General features: G+C 40.1%; 2 pseudogenes; both read left to right on the plus strand.

Moving 5' to 3' along the window:
- Nucleotides 1-953: 953 nt before the first annotated feature.
- Nucleotides 954-5876, plus strand: LOC122332201 (annotated as a pseudogene).
- On the plus strand, nucleotides 1060-16630 carry LOC122332202 (annotated as a pseudogene).
- Nucleotides 16631-17273: the final 643 nt, after the last annotated feature.

The raw sequence follows: 17273 nt of genomic DNA on the forward strand, positions 1-17273 counted from the left end.
TCATATATTTGGTATTTTTTATTAGTTGATTTTACTGCAATCTGCCCGCGTTGTCTGTTCTTTTGAAGATTCACGTTGCAATACCAGTATCAGTGAAATCAAAGGATAATTTCGTAACAGGGAAATATTCAGTATGCAAATTTTGCTACAGTAGAATGTGTCATGACCGTATTCAGGATCATAAGTATGAAAAGGCCTGTTTTTATTGCACTTAAGTGTTTTCTTTATGAATGAATGCATTTGAAATCTATTGAACGAACTCTAACTTTTTAAGCAAGGTTTAAGCTGCTTTTATGTAACTGTGAAAATTGTTGCAAAATGACATCACTTCATATTCATGAAAATTGCATTTGTGATTATATTTGGTACTGATTTAAAAACTTTATTTGATATGTAATGCTACAATGAATAATTCATCATTGCGGATACAATGCCAAAACTATGTTTCTTTTTCTTTTCAGTGTTCATTAGCATCTTCTATGCCATAAAATCATTTTTACCAAATGATCTTTTTCTGTACGCAACAATGCTTTATTTTGGGTTGGTGGAGGGTTGTTTGATTGATTTTATTTTGAAAGAATACATTTTTTAAATCATTATGCAATGTATTTGAACTGGGTTATCATAATAAACTATCATTGTTTTAAATCAGCTCTTGTCACAGTTATTGCACAAAATCCCATCAAACTCATCTGTTTTGTGTCTCCTAAAAGCATTGTAAACCTAGATATCATAGAAACCTCATCTATGATCTGCTGAAAATGCTTTCAGGAAACAGCTCTGGCAAAGGGGTCCGTTATAATTGTCTTACAAAACTTCATACTTCCTGCATAACCCAAAATAAAATGTGAAGAAGACAAGCATAGAAATGCTTAAAATACAAAGTTCTTAATATATGTTTACTATATTAAGTTGCAGTCTTGTTTCAGTAAAAGAAAGAGAGAGAGAAAGAGAGAGAGAGAGAGAGGAGGGAGATTGCTTCATCCACATAATACCAGCGTATAAAAACCAGCACCAAAGAATCTCTGCCTCTCTTTGCATTCATCAAAGCAGAACGACTACATCGAGAAATGGCCACTGCAGGGAAGGTTCGTAAACCTGTCTTTTGGCCTCTTTTCATTTGCGCTGCAGAGCAGTTAATGCATTTTTAATACGACTTTAACAGAGTTAAGCTTATTTCAGCTGATCTATTGATGAGCAATGGTTTACAGTGCAAAGACATCTTAAAAACTAAAATTTAATGTTAACCTTTTTGAATAGACTCAAGAATGGTATGAAATTATGCTTGATGCTATGCGGTATAACGTACGCTTAAAAAAATATAAGCCAAAAAAAACGTCTTAAATGTCTTGTGTTGAATGCGATAGCTTGTGTATATGTAATTATTGCAATGCACAATTGACTTGCCTAAGCCTTTAAATATAGCTAATGCAATATATATATATATATATATATATATATATATATATATATATATATATATATATATATATATATAGATTTGTGTGTATGTAAAGGATATATAATATAAAACTAGGCTACAACTACAAAAAAATGTGTTCTGCCAATTTCACTGAGTTAATATTTACCTTTGATTGTGAAATCACAGATATTTGTAGCTCTAAAAACAGATGTTTAATGTTTCCATTGGCTTCAGCCAAACAGCTGGACAACCTCCAACTACTGTTAGGGAGCGCAGATCATGCGATCGCTCCAGCACTGCGCTTATATAAACATCTGTGGTCAACCATTAAATATCTATAAAACATACTGAACCGAGTTCTTCTGTGTGCTGAAGGTGATTAAATGCCGGGCTGCTGTTGCCTGGGAGCCCAATGTGCCCTGATGATGGAGGAAATAGAAGTCGCCCCACCTCAAGAAGGAGAAATACGAATTAAGGTGGAAAATGTCCCATGAAAGCTGTCAAATTGCACTGGTATTTTTAACTGCTATTGATTGACGTGTTTTTCTCCTGTTTTCAAGGTTGTAGCTACAGGTGTTTGCCACACCGACCTTTACCACCTGTTTGAAGGCAAGGACAAGAGAGGTTTTCCCACTGTCCTGGGACATGAGGGAGCTGGTGTGGTGGAGAGTGTGGGACCTGGAGTCACTGAGTTCAAACCAGGTCACAAACTAAAGCTATTGAAGCTATATTCTCATGCATCTCCGAGCCTGTATTTCTTCCTGAAAAGGACAGTTCGCTCAAAAATGAAAATCAGTGCTCACCCTCGTGTCTCCTGAACTGAATTCATGAATGAAACTGTGACACTCTGTAAAAGTAAGCCTGTGTGTTCTGTGAACAGGTGATAAGGTCATTCCACTCTTCCTCTCTCAGTGTGGAGAATGCAGGTTCTGCAAGTGTCCAAAAACAAACCTGTGTGACTGCAGCTGGTAAGAAATGCAAACAACAGCTTTTTACGTTGTATTTCGTTGACTTGCTTTTTGCCAATGTATCTTTTTTTTTTCTTGAAGGTCAAGTAAATATCATGACATTATGTCTGATCCCACAACACGTTTCACCTGCCGTGGCCGGCCTATTCTGCAGTTCATGGGCACCAGTACCTTTTCTGAGTACACCGTCATCAACCAGATCGCTGTGGCCAAGATTCATCATGATGCCCCACTCGAGCGCGTGTGTCTGCTCGGCTGCGGCATCTCCACCGGTTATGGAGCTGCTGTCAACACAGCTGGGGTGCGTATAGATGTTGTGCTCTCAAGAAGTATGTGGACACTTAAGTCACACTTGAATGAATGTTTTTACAAAATAAAGGTTTAATGTTTATCTCAGCTGTGCTATACAGCTGAAGAATAAACAAAAAATAATATTATTGAGTAACTTACATTTTTTAATTACATTAATTACATTCTAATGTAATTAGTTTACATCAGTTAATGGTTATACGAGAAATGCAGGTAAACAAATTAAAAATAGTTTTTTTAGTTATTTTAATTGTCCTCATTATTATTATTTTAATAATAATATTTTACGGTTTAATAAAAGTATTATCTTATCATTAACTCACAGTTCAGTGGCTCATTTATAGAAGTTTCTCATTTCAAAGGCAGCTGCCTCAGTATTTCACACATTTTGGACTTTTGGACTATTTACACACAGTGCTTTGCAAAGGTATTTTTTCCACATTTTGTTATGTTGCTTCTTTTACCACATCAATCTACACTTCATACACCATAACTGTAAAGCAAAAAATTTTTAAACATATTTGCAAATGTATTAAATATTAAAAGCTAAAACGATTCAATTACATAAGTATTCATACTCCTATCTGGGACAATTTAGCTCAGGAGCATTCGTATTGCTAGAAAATGTTACTACACTTGAATTAAGTTAACTTGTTGCAAATTCAATTGAGTAAGTATGATTAAATCCACACCAGGGCTCATATTTTTAAAAACTGTCTTTGTGAATATAGTGCTTAGTGTCACGTTAGGGTCTAAACAGACGTTATGCACTTTTGTTGTCCGAGCATTTCAGGTTTTTTTCAGGTTTTTGAAAATGTAAGCTGTTCTTGCAGCTTGCTGTTCTAAATTATTATGTGTGTTTTCTGTTTGCACGTTAATTCTTTGAATCAATGTACACTTATACGATAAATGATCATAAGATGGTTTCTGTGCAACATTTTATAAATGAGGCCCCTGGTTTCCTGGCCAAAATGATCAATTGATGGAGAAGAGCTTTGGTTAGATTGGTGACCAAGAAGCTGATGGTGACTCTAGTTGAGCTCCATGATCATATGTGGAGATAGGATAAATATACAGGAGGACAAGCCTCACTGCATTACTACACCAATTTGTGCTTTAAGGCGATGTGACAAGACTCAATCAGTTAAGACACAGAAAAAAAACAATAGAAACAAGATTTTCTGGTCTGATAAACCTTAATTCTAAGCATCATGTCTGAAGGAGACCAGCTTTGTTTATAACGTGCAGAGCACTATCCCCAAAGAGTGCTTATACCAGCCTTATAATGTGGGGCTGTTTTTCAGCTGCAAGGACTGAGGGAGTCATCAGAGTAGAAGAAACACTTATTGCAGCAAAATATAGAGATAGCCTTAATGAAACCTAGTTCAGCGCTTTCAGAACCTCTTCAGACTGGACAGAAAGTGCATCTTCCAACAGGACAATGACCCTAAGCAAACTGCAATAGTGGCCTATAGATAATAGTGGCTTATAGCACTTGTCAAAAGAAGTGATGTAATTTCCTCATTATCTTAAGATCAATGCTTCTCTGACAACGAAGGCAGATGTCAGCAGATGTCGCTGCTTTAATGTCATAAATGTCTTTTTATTGTTGTTAACATAACTATTGCAAATAAACATACATTTTGTATTTAAAATGTTTTTAAAACATGCTAATATCTAAAAACTAATATGCATAAAACTTGTTTTAAGGTAATTTTATGCAACGCTTCCATGCCTTAACGAATCTGCTGTCACACATCTTGCTGCGATCTTGTCATGGGAACATCCCAGCGGAAGATAATGAGAAAATTACATTCTGTTCCAAAAGACTAAATAATGACGTGCTCTGTTCGCTCCAAAGCCCACACTAACAAGGTGGTAAGGATGATCACTTTGATGAAATGGAAAATGACCATGAATTGTACAATAAACAATATGTGTATCGTTACACCCTAATATATACTATATGAAATGAAATGTCCAAGTGGTTTTGTGGCTTGAAAAGGTGAATGTTAAGATGCTTTACACTAGTAATTCATGTGTTTTGTGTGAAGGTCACACCAGGCTCAGTGTGTGCAGTGTTTGGACTGGGTGCAGTAGGACTGGCTGCAGTCATGGGCTGTAAAAACGCCGGAGCCTCCTTATCTTTGCTGTGGACATTAATGAGAAGAAGTTTGAGAAGGCAAAGGTCTTTGGTGCCACTGATTTTCTGAATCTGAAGCATATAATAAACCCACCTTTGAAGTGCTAGCAGAACTTACCAATGGAGGAGTGGATTTCTCACTCGAGTGTGTGGGCAACACTGAAGTAATGGTAAGACTTGCCTGACACATTTGTGAAAGGTGCATTTATTTACTAACTTGTTTAAAAGCTTTCAGTTCTATGTGTGAGTATGTGTGAATTGCCTTATATTTGACCTCAGAGGACTGCGCTGGAGTCATGTGTTAAAGGTTGGGGTGTGAGTGTTATGGTTGGCTGGACTGATGTAAAGGAATTCTCTGCAAAGCCAATTCAGCTTATATCTGGGAAAACCTGGAAAGGATCTCTGTTTGGAGGTATTCAAGCTGGCAGTTAATGCTTTTTGAGAAAGAACTTGAGTGCATGCTTGTGCACACAGTACATTGATTTCTTGTTGTATAAAGGTTTTAAAAGCAAGGAATCTGTTCCAAACCTGGTTTGCGACTACATGGCCGGCAAAATAAAAGCTTGATGAGTTCATAACTCACAAAATGAGTCTGGAGCAGGTCAACGATGCCATCAACCTCATGAAGACTGGAGAATGGTATATTTGTCAATCACATCTACAATTGTATTTGAGGTGAATATTGTAAAATAGTAAAGTCCTAATCTTTGTTTCCTTTCTTGCAGCATTCGATGCATCCTGAATATATCCAAATAAGAAGCTATCGTCTTCACCCAACCAGTTTCTAGGCCAGTTATATTCAGCTTATTCACTTCACCCTCTTTGCAGTATTGAGTAACAGCTGGGTGCATTCAAGGATCCTCTTTAATAGCATATTTGAGCCCTCTGCTTTATTAAGTGATTCACAAGTGCATGTAAACATTAATGTTTAACATAAAAAACGGTTCTATTCGTTTGCAAAGGAAAATGCTTCTGAAAAGTTTTGCAAGAAAATGTTATCTGTGCCAAATAAAAAGACAGACAAGCATGTAAATCATTTGAAGTGGTTTTGTATAACCAATTTATGAAGCCGTCAACATCATAAATTTCTCTCCTCTGAGCCAGACTTTCCAGCATTTGTCTTGCTTACATAACCATCATGGGAATGTTGGGAAGCACTAGAAAATTTGCAGCTGCACCCTGCAGCTTGAAACCAAAAAACTGATAAACACTAAGTACTTAACATTATGTCTTTCGCAGCTGCTTTCTTCATATCTGTCCGTTTGGCTGGTCAGTTTGGTTTCAACTTGCATTTTTCTAGACTCTTCTAAAAAATGTTTAAGGTGAACTGATGGAAATAGATTGCTCAGCCCTAAGGCAGACACATTCAATACCAGTTTAAAATGCTGAAACTATTTCTGAAAGGTGTAGCTAAAACTAAAGGTATGAATCTTACTCCAGTTCTGTCTAGCTAAAAGATAAAATACACGAAAAGCAGCAAAAATAATTCAGTACAGATGAACCTCTTGGATGACTGCAGAAAACAGGCCAAATAGGTCAAAATAAAAGTAAAAATATAAAAATTAAAATGAGCTTGCAAACTGTAAAATAATTAAAAAATCATTATGTTTATGAGATGCATTAAACCAACAAAGAGAACTCATCAGGCTTTCACATTGCTCTTTAAGTGGCAACGATCAAAAAATAATTAAACCATTTGTAGCCTACTTAACCTAATGTTTCCCTTAGGTGTTCACAGACACATTCTCTCTCAAACAAGATAGATTTAATTGAGCCTTATAAATGCTGGTAGAGGTTCACGAAAAACATTTGTGCAATGTGCAATAATCATATGAGGCACTCTTATCTGTGAAGGCCTGTCATCTTTTAGTCTTGATTTGATACGATTTGGAGAGTTTGTACACGTTACACTGCAATGAGCCAGGCATACAAACCCACTGAAGCAGAGCGAGACAGCAGACCTCACACAGCCGACATGCTTGATATTTCTACTCATTTTTAATCATATTTTTAAAACGATTACTTTGTGGTCATGTACTTATGGAAATCACTGTGTATGTTAGGCCAAAAATCCACAAGAACTGTATGACGCACAACTTTCAAAGTCCTCATGTCACCTCTTTTTCACCACGTAATTACATTTCTAGAACGGCCGTTGTTATTACTACTTTATGCTCTGTAGAAATGCATAAAACAAGGACAGCACTAAGCTTTAATAGTGTTTGCACTCTCTGCAGTTTCGAATTACATCACAGTGTGCAATACTTGTATCATTCAAACTGTGTCTTTTTGACAAGATGTTACCCACTGGTATAGTGCTGTACATTTGGTGCCGTGTGGAACAGGTTGTGAATGCCACAGCAGCTCCGTACCACAATAGCAGATACCAAGCTTCACTAGAAACAAAACAGAAACAAGTTAGTTTAGATCACAACCGAGATATCCCTCTGTGCAAGTCCATCCTCTAAAGATCATTAGTGTGCATCAAATCAGACAAACATGGTGTACAACCGATATGCCAGCATTTGAGTTCAGAGTTTTGACTGACATTTTTACATAGCTGGTATTTCAAAAATAACTAGGACTGTGTTATCATAAAACTGCAGCGATGCAAAACAAATCACTTTCACCACAGCACAGTGAGAGAACTGCAAATTTTAAAAAGTCATTACTTTTTACAAATAATTTCTAATAATTATTGCAAATAACCGATAAAAATATTGTTCTAATACGCTATTGCTTGCATTTGCATTGATCAGTGCACATCAGTTCAGACTAATTATAGGGGAGAACAGGGCGAGTTGAGCCAGTATTTCCCTTAAGGCATGTTAAAGCGAGCCCATAACAGTAATGAGTACAACTTAAATATGTACATACATTTTAGGACATGGTGCATATTTGTATATGCAATTATCCCATTGCCTCTCTCCATCACAGTGTGAGTAAAATGATAACTCTTTATGTTCGTGGTCACGTCACCAATTTTAGTTAAGGTTGCCAAGAAACAAGGGGGTGGCTCAACTTCCAGATAAGCTCAAATCACACTGCTCTCCCTATTTTCCATATTGTGTAAATCGTTGCATTTTTACAAAGGAATCAGGCATTTATATGAGGGATTTAAACTTTGCTGTGTTTAAAGTAGGTCTATGTGTCACGGGTGTGATAGGCACGAGAGCAGACAAAGACTATAAATGAAAATAAACTTATTTTAATCCACTTCAGGGATGAAATAAACAATATACATACAGGCGGGCAGGCAGATAGAGCGGAACCAAATCACACGCATATAAGGGCGCGATCGGACAAACGGAACTGAAAACACAGGACTTAAATACACCGGGTTAAATGACTAAATTAACTACACAGCTGATGACAATGACAATTAACGAACTAAAGGCAGGGCACACAGAGCACATGGCACACGACAAAAACATAAACAAAGAGTCCAGAGACGACATTACACCCCCTCCCGGAAGGTGCGTCCTCGCACCTAAAGAGGAACAAAACAAAACGACTAGGAATTGGGGATACCGGGTCTTGGGAGGAGGTTCTGGTGGAGGACGGCCCCAGGAGGGAGTAGACAGACAGTCCAGGGAGGAACAGACAGAGGAGAGCCAGGAGGAGACAGGAGGAGTCCGGGCAGGAGGAGATCCAGAGCCCAGCTATGGTGGTCCACGGTGGAGCCGACGGAGGAGGAGCCATGGAGGAGGAGCAGCCATCGACTCCATGGGGCCGACCGACTGTGGCGGAGCAGGTGGTGGAGGAGACTGAGGCGGAGACGGAGAGCCGAAGAGCCAGGGTGACGTCGAGGCGCTGGAGGTCAAGGCGACGCCGCGCAGGCTTCGGCGACTGACACGAGAGGCGGGGACAGGAAGGGCGCGGCGGAGCCAGAGCGATTGAGGACTGAGGTGAAGCCGGAGGAAGGAGGAGCCTGAGAGAGCCGGTGGGATGGAGGGACGAGGTGAAGCCGGAGGAGAGGAATCCCGAGGCGACGGATGGTCGGCGACAGACCAGAGGCGGAGACGGAGGGGCGATGGAGCCTGGTGAAGCTGGTGGACTGACGGACCACGGTGGAGAGGAGGGAGCTAGGAGCCCAGGGGAGCCGACGGGTCTGAGCCGAGGAGGAGTCTGGGTCTCAGAGGCAGGACGGCCAGGCGGCGGATCCTTCAACCTCGACGGCGATGGAGACCGGCAGACCCGTGGCGAGCTCTGGATGGTGAGCTGAGGGTGAGCGCAGGGCTGCTGGGATCCATCGGTGGCGTATGACCAGGTGGGAGGAGGAAAACTGGAGCGCCGAGGCGCGGGCACGGGAGGGAGCGCGCAGGCGCGGGGCACGGGAGGGCGCGCGCAGGCGCGGGCATCGGGAGAGGCGCGCGAGGCGCGGGCATCGGAGGGCGCGCACGCAGCGCGGGCACGGAGGCGCGCACGGCGCGCGCGGGCATCGGACGGAGCGCCGCAGCGCGGGCGGGGGCGGAGCGCACGCGGCGCGGGCAATGGAGAAAGTTCTTGAGGGTCCAGCCGCCTAGGTGGGGAATCAGCTCACCTCAGCCGATGTGCAGTGGGCGGAGCTCCACTCCGCGCTCTCCTTGCAGTCTGCTGGCTCCACCGTGGTGAGCTCCGTTGCTGGCTCGCGCACCTGGTCTGACGTACTCGGCTCGGGTCCTGTTACGCTCCACGGCTCGGTCGCTCTCTCTGGCGATGGGTCCGTGGTTACGCTCGACTCCGCCCCCGTGTCAGCGGTGGGCTCAGGCTGGGGCTCGACCATGCGGTGGAGGGATGAGCTGGGCTCTGGATCCTGAGTGGGGCTGGTGTCGTTGTCCTCCAGTGCAACAGTCCTCGACGATTTGCACGACACCAGCACCCACTCGACGTACGCGGCGATGCTCTCTCGAGGACCGCTCCCGGACAGCTGCGCCTGATTGGAAACGTTTAGTGCGCGGAAGTAGATTCCGCACAGAAAGCTGTCCGGGTAACGAGAGTCGTTGGCCAGGTGGAGGAATAGCGCGGTATATTCCTCGAGAGAGCAATCCCCCTGCTCCAGCAGGAGGATGAGAAAATTCGGTCTTGTACGGGAATACATGAAAACAAAATAAAAGAAATAATCGCCGCTAAACTTGTACTTTTGTACGGTCCGATCTTCTGTCACGGGTGTGATAGGCAGGAGAGCAAACAACGCGTATAAATGAAAATAAAGTATTTAATCCACATTCGGGATGAAATAAACAATATACATACAAGCGGGCAGGCAGATAGACGGAACAAAATCACACGCATATAAGGACGCGATCGGACCAACGGAACTGAAAACACAGGACTTAAATACACCGGGTTAAATGACTAAATTAACTACACAGCTGATGACAATGACAATTAACGAACTAAAGGCAGGGCACACAGAGCACATGGCACACGACAAAAACATAAACAAAGAGTCCAGAGACGTGACACTATGTGGCCATTGGCCACATAGCAGCAAAAACTACAAGCTTTTATTCCATTTCTGAATTAACTGCATGTATCCTAGAGAGGGCACACAATGCATCCTTTATCATTACTAAAACTGTCAATAACTTAAGTTCATCTCAGTCTCACAAAATTTCATTATAATCATCTTTTCACTGCACAATTAGTCTTTTATTTACATCATGTCTATACTTTCTTTGTTACAATGTTACGGTTGCAATGGCTAATTAGAGGAAGTCAACATCTATGTCTGTGATTGGCTACACTGCTCAACACCAAAACTTTTGATGCTCTCTAGAGTGCAAACACAAAAGGGCACTAGGGAAGTTGCCAAATGTGTTTAAACAGAGTGCTCTTGCTTTCGTTTTCATGAGAAGATGTGAGTGTGAGAACAGGGTCTTACCCTAAATGCTTTAGAGATGACAACCTTCATTGTATATTGTATACATCACCCAGCCCAAATATAATGTCAAATTCACATGTGGTCTAATGAATTTTTGGGTTTTGCTTGGATGTGCTTTAATTCCGAATGCTTCCATTTAGATCGATGGCTTGCAAACAACATCAATAATAGGTGTTAATCTCTTGGCTAACGCTACAAAATTCATTCATATCTCTATGGATTTAAATTGTGTTCAAAAGCTTATCTCAAAAAGTCCTTAATTAAACAAATAGTTAATAGAGTTGGAATATCATGCGTCATCAATTCACATAGGTTTGGTTAAGATGTATATTCTGCCAAAAAATCAGCAAAATTAGCTCTAACTCTACAAAATGATGAAAAAGTAATTTGCATCTGTATGTTCTTTTTATTGTGTTTTATTTAGTCTATCAAACACTTTTAATTTTTAGTACATTTGCCCAGTTAAAGTGTTGTGCTCTCCAAACAATTACACTAGAGGTCACCTTTTCTTATTCTCCCCTTGTCTTCAGAAATATACCAAAGAATAATAACCATTCTGTTATTTTTTTTACATTTGTGTAATGACATGGGTATGACAGAGGTATTAGAATTTGAATGTGGTTTCATGAGGACACTGCCAATGCCCCCAATGTCAAAAGGCTTAAAACATACTAAATTGTGTTTTTTTTAAATCTACAAATGCAGAAATATTTCTGTACGGAGTAGGGATTAGGTGTAGGTTTCAATTAGAGCAACAGAAAATACGATTTGTACAGTATGAAAACCATTATGCCTGTGAAGAGTCCCCATAAACCACAAATGCCAACATATGTGTGTGTGTGTATGTGTGTATGTGTGTGTGTGTGTGTGAGAGAGAGAGAGAGAGAGAGAGAGATTGCTTCAAGAGCAGGCACCAGATAATCTCTGTGTTCCTTTTCAATCGTCTCTGCAAAACGACTACATCGAGAAATGGCCACTGCAGGAAGGTTAAATAAACTTGTCTTCTGGTCTCTTTTCATTTGTGCTGCAGAGCAGTTAATGCATTTTAATACGACTTCAATCCCATATAGATTAATTTACAATGACCTATTGATTGCATAAGGAAACTAATTACAAGGTAAAGACATCTACACTAAAGTTTATTTTTATTACAACTAATCAACGTAGGCCTAATGCAAAATAGATTATTTGAATTTGAGATTATTTTACATCGTAATCGTGAACAAATGAAAGTTAAAGTGAAAATAATCAAGGTCAGTGTCTTGTATTACATGCTCATGCACATGTTATTATTGTGATGCACAATTGATTGCACTTCTTTATAGTTAGTATAATGCTAACTATAATCAAGAATGACTATTCATATAAATACTAAATAATATATAAAGACTACATGAAAAGGTTTGGATGCCACATCCAAATTATTTGTGTATAAAAATAATTTCTTGAAAATAAGGCGATTTTTTCCTAGTTTATCATCAAATTGATACTACATGTACAGTTTCACTGAGTTAAAATTTATCTTTAGTGATGATGAAATCACAGATTTGATCCTTGATCTAAGAGCAGAGATCATGGAACCACTCAAACGCAGCATTTATGTCTGTAGTTAACCATTTAACATCTATCAAACATAATACACCAAGTTCTTTTATGTGCTAAAGGTGATTAAATGCCGGGCGGCTGTTGCCTGGGAACCCAATGCACCTCTGGTAATAGAGGAAATAGAAGTCGCCCACCTCAGGAAGGAGAAATACGAATTAAGGTGGGAAATGTCCCATGAAAGTTGCCATAAATCCAAAGAACTAAATCAAAATCAGTTGTTAAAGCATGCAACACCATTAACTTGTTTTGGTAAAAAAAATTTCCCATCCTTTAGATTGTAGCTTCAAGTCTGTGCCACACTGAGATTTTCCACCTGTTTGAAGGGAAGAACAAGAGAGGTTTTCCCACTGTCCTGGGACATGAGGGTGCTGGTGTGGTGGAGAGTGTGGGACCTGGAGTCACTGAGTTCAAACCAGGTCACAAACTAAAATGTCTTTATTTCTACTTTAAAAGTATAGTTCAGCAAGACATTCATGTTTACAATTTCCCCAGCCCTCCAGTTTCTTAATTTCTCCAGTTTATGAATGAATCAACTTATAATGAGTCACATCATCAACTGAATCGTGAAAATTTATGTCACATTTATGTTCTGTTTAGGTTTAGTTTTCCCCATGTTTCTGTTCTTTCATCTTTGACCTAGTTTCCTTAGTTGCCCTGATTATCATTCTCTTCACCTGTGTTGATTATTTATCTCCATTTAAGGCCTGTCTTGTATTGGGTATGTTTGGTGTTATTGCATTCCCTGTCTTTGTGCGCTCCTTACTAGTGATGCAAGGTTTGGGTTAAAGATTATGAAGGCAAACAAACTAAAAGGTTTTTGCAGGTTTTAGTAAAATTTTCATTATTAACAGTCATAAGCATATTTCCAGTACTACGCCTTAGGCTTGCACACTATCGTCAACTCACTTCTCAGAATCTTCAGTAATCCTCAGCAAACTTGTTGAGCCATCTGTAATCCTGGGCAAACTTTGACAGTGTCTTGAACTGGTTAATTTATTTTGAGTTGGACATGCTGCTTTAACTGTGCAGCCTATGTCATCAATCTGGAACTAAAGTTCAGTTTGTGTATCAGCTCGACTGAGTACCTCCTGAAACCCGGCTCAAAAGAACATTTTGTTCAAGAAATGAACAAGACCAAAAACAAAGATGAGCTAGGATTCTCTTTTTTCACTGCCTTTGGAGTGATATGTATGTTCCTGAGTGTTTTCCCTCTGGTGATCTGGAGTGATCATATTCTTACGTGCTTCCAGATGAGACTAGAGTAGGGTACCGAAACCCAACCAGTTACCAGTATGGCACCGGTACCTAAGTAACATAATCCTGGTTCTGTTATAAAATTGGGGAAACACCTTGGGCTTGGAAAAGCCTGGAAGCACCAATTCCACCAAGGCTGCCAATTGACAGACCAATCGCGACAGTGATGCTGGAGTCCCGCCTCCTTGCACAATGGTTTCTACCCCATTTTCAACATATCTCTTCCCCATGCTACTATAATAGACATATGAAAAACAAAACCTCTGTAGGAGTGCTTTTATTTATTTATATATTTTTTACACACTTAGGACACAATGAGCCAATGACAGCTCTGTAACATCTTTCCTGTAAAATCTGACAAAGCCCAGCTTGCCACACACGCTTCTATTCAATGCCCCTCTCATAAACCTGCATACAAGCAGGTGTTGAACTATAGTGCTATTATCGATTCCCACATGACATGCCAAAATCGTCGCAAGACAACGCCTTGACAGTAGAAAAAGCTCTTCCACAAAGCTCTTCTACCTGAGGGTGGAGTTTCTATTCTCCATATTGAGGATTCCCCTGGACAGGAGATACGCCCCTACATTCATTATTCCCGGGATGTGCGTTGCCAGTAATGAATGAAAATGTATTCTGCCTCACACAACCAGTTTCTGTGCCAAACTGTGAAGCTGAGGAGAACGTGTGCCTCCTTGCCGATTTATATGGTTCCACAGAAACTGCACAAAATGTTTCAATGCTAGAAACACTGTTAACACTTCCATGTAATTTATGTGTGTGCTTTTCAGCGAGGCAGGACATTTCCCTTTCGCTATTTTGCCCTCACACACTGCACCCCAACCTGGGAGCGACGGTTCCGCCGTTACTTCCTTCCTCATAGAAACCACTCCCAGCGACATCACAGACTCGAAGGAGGAGCGGTTTCTCCACTAACAGAGAGCACACATGCAAAGTGCTGATACCATCACTTTGTGGTTGAGGTGGCGTTTTGGACATAAGTGTTGAGTCTGTGTCCAGTTTTGAAACCCCTGAGTCTGCTCAAGTGTTGGCTCTGGCCCCTAAGTTTATTCCAGTGTCAGCACTAACCCCAGTCTAGAGTTGAGAGATGGCTCTAGCCCCAAACCAGATTTAAAAGGGGGCCCCTATTCCAATCAAGCCCAGAGAGGACTACTGTTCCTCCAACTACTCATTCTGTCCAGCCCTCCTTCGTCTCCGCCCTGTTCCAGTCCTTCACCAATCTGCAACCCCCTCCTTGGTGGTACTGTTAGGGCTTGGGATGCATTTTTTGGAAGGGTTTTCTCTCTGGCTTCTGTTCTACCCACCTAGTTTTACTTAGTTTCCATGATTATCATTCTGTACATGATGAGTAAGCATAAGTAAATGATGACAGATTTTTAAATTTTAAAAACATCTGTGTATTGTGGTGAACAGGTGATAAGGTTATCCCAGTCTCGGTTGCTCAATGTGGAGAATGCAGGTTCTGCAAAAGTCCAAAAACAAACTTGTGTGAGCGCAACTGGTGAGAAATACAAACAACATATTTAATTCATCCTTCTGTTTCTGAAACCTTACAAAGTTTTCTTTTTGTCAGGGTAAATTATCACGTCGATTTAATGTCGTATCCCACAACACGTTTCACTTGCCGTGGTCGGCCCATCCTGCAGTTTACGGGCACCGGTACCTTTTCTGAGTACATCGTCATCAACAAGATTTATTTGATCAAAATTAATGATGATGCCCCACTCGACAGAGTGTGTCTGCTCGCCTGCGCGTCTCCACGGTTATGGAGCTGCTGTCAACACAGCTGGGGTTTGTATAGATGATCAAGAAGCATGGACTTTGCATATGAAGTGAACAATATGTAAAAATTACAGTTTTCATCAGTATATGGAAAAACCGTTTGCATGCTTTACCACTAGCAATTGATTTGTGTTTGTGTGAAGGTCACACCAGGCTCAGTGTGTGCAGTGTTTGGACTGGGGGCAGTAGGACTGGCTGCAGTCATGGGCTGTAAAAACGCCGGAGCCTCCCGTATCTTTGCTGTGGACATTAATGAGAAGAAGTTTGAGAAGGCAAAGGTCTTTGGTGCCACTGATTTTCTGAACCCGAAGGCATATAATAAACCCATCTCTGAAGTGCTGGCAGAACTTACCAATGGAGGAGTGGATTTCTCACTCGAGTGTGTGTGGCAACGCTGAAGTAACGGTAAGAGAGTGCATGTATTTACTTACTTGTTTAAAAGCTCTCAGTACTTGTAATTCTTCTGTGTGTGAGTTTAATGTGTTTTGATCTCAGAGAGCTGCACTGGAGTCATGTATTAAAGGATGGGGTGTGAGTGTTTTGGTTGGCTATACTGATGTAGACTTTTCAGCACAACCGATTCAACTTATATATGGGAAAACCTGGAAGGGAACCCTACTTGGAGGTAAAGCAGCTGTCAGTTAATGCTCTCTATGGTTTTTAGAGTACATGTCTGTGCAAGTATTAATTGTTCTTTATGTGAAAAAAGGTTTTAAGATGAAGAATTCTCTTCCAAAACTGGTTAATGAATACATGACTGGCAAAATAATGCTTGACGAGTTCATAACCCACAAAATGGATCTGGAGCAGATCAATGATGCTGTCAACCTCATGAAAACTGGACAATGGTACATATCTCTTTTTTATCTTGGGATAATCCTATAGGGAAAAGTATTAACATTTTATTTTTATCTTACAGCATTCGGTGCATCATCACCATGTCCAAATGAGAATCAAGTCATCTCCACTCAACTTCTACACCAGAGTTTGAGACAATCTTAATATACACTCAATACTAGTCTAAAGTACTGTAACTGTTTTTGAAAAGTGTAGAAAGAACTGAAGTGATGGAATTAATCTTTTTATTGTTTTTTTTTTTATTTACCAAAAGCAAAAATAATTCAATACAAATGAATCTCTTGGCTGATCTTTTCAGCTGCTTCAAAAGTAATTTTTTACTTTTCATTCCTTTGTGTAATGATTGACAGATGTTTGGCATTTGTTGTGCACATAAAATACAAAATAAAGGAGAAAATATACTTTAATTCTTCTTAAATACCACAACAGTGAAACTGATTTGCATCAAACAGACAAAGAGGCCTGCAGCTGCTTTCACATTTAAGTGGCATTAAACAACCAAAGACAAACAAAAACAATATTTTAATTTACTAAGGAAGACTGTGGTAAAAAGACATTTTAGAAACAGGTGAAACACAATTAAACCATTGTACTTAACCTAATGTTTCCTAAATACTCATAACAATCCACTTTTGATTAGTTCATTAAAAATGAACAGTGAATTTTGTTTTTTTGAATGGATTCCATGATTCCGTCTGCATTTTGTCATTGAGAAGAGGGTAAGGTAAAGCAGTGAGTCGAGTATTTTTCAAGTATTTTTTCTTAACATTAACCGTGTGACCATAATATTAAAAGTTAACAAACTAAATGTATCAGTGATCATAAATCAAAGAACAAACTTTGACCTAACTTGTCACCTAACAGGGGACAAGGATCACTCAAGTGAAGATTTGCTTTGAATTATGGTACATTCATGTCATGTTTAAGAAGGCAAATACTAGCCCTCTCTCTCGGGTCCCACCTGTCATAGACCTTAAATACATAAAAAGCCTTTATAAAAGCTCAATATTGTCAAATGTTTCTAAAATGTTTATATTCACAAAG

Source organism: Puntigrus tetrazona, unplaced genomic scaffold (genome assembly GCF_018831695.1).
Source record: "Puntigrus tetrazona isolate hp1 unplaced genomic scaffold, ASM1883169v1 S000000006, whole genome shotgun sequence".
NCBI classification, from domain to species: domain Eukaryota; kingdom Metazoa; phylum Chordata; class Actinopteri; order Cypriniformes; family Cyprinidae; genus Puntigrus; species Puntigrus tetrazona.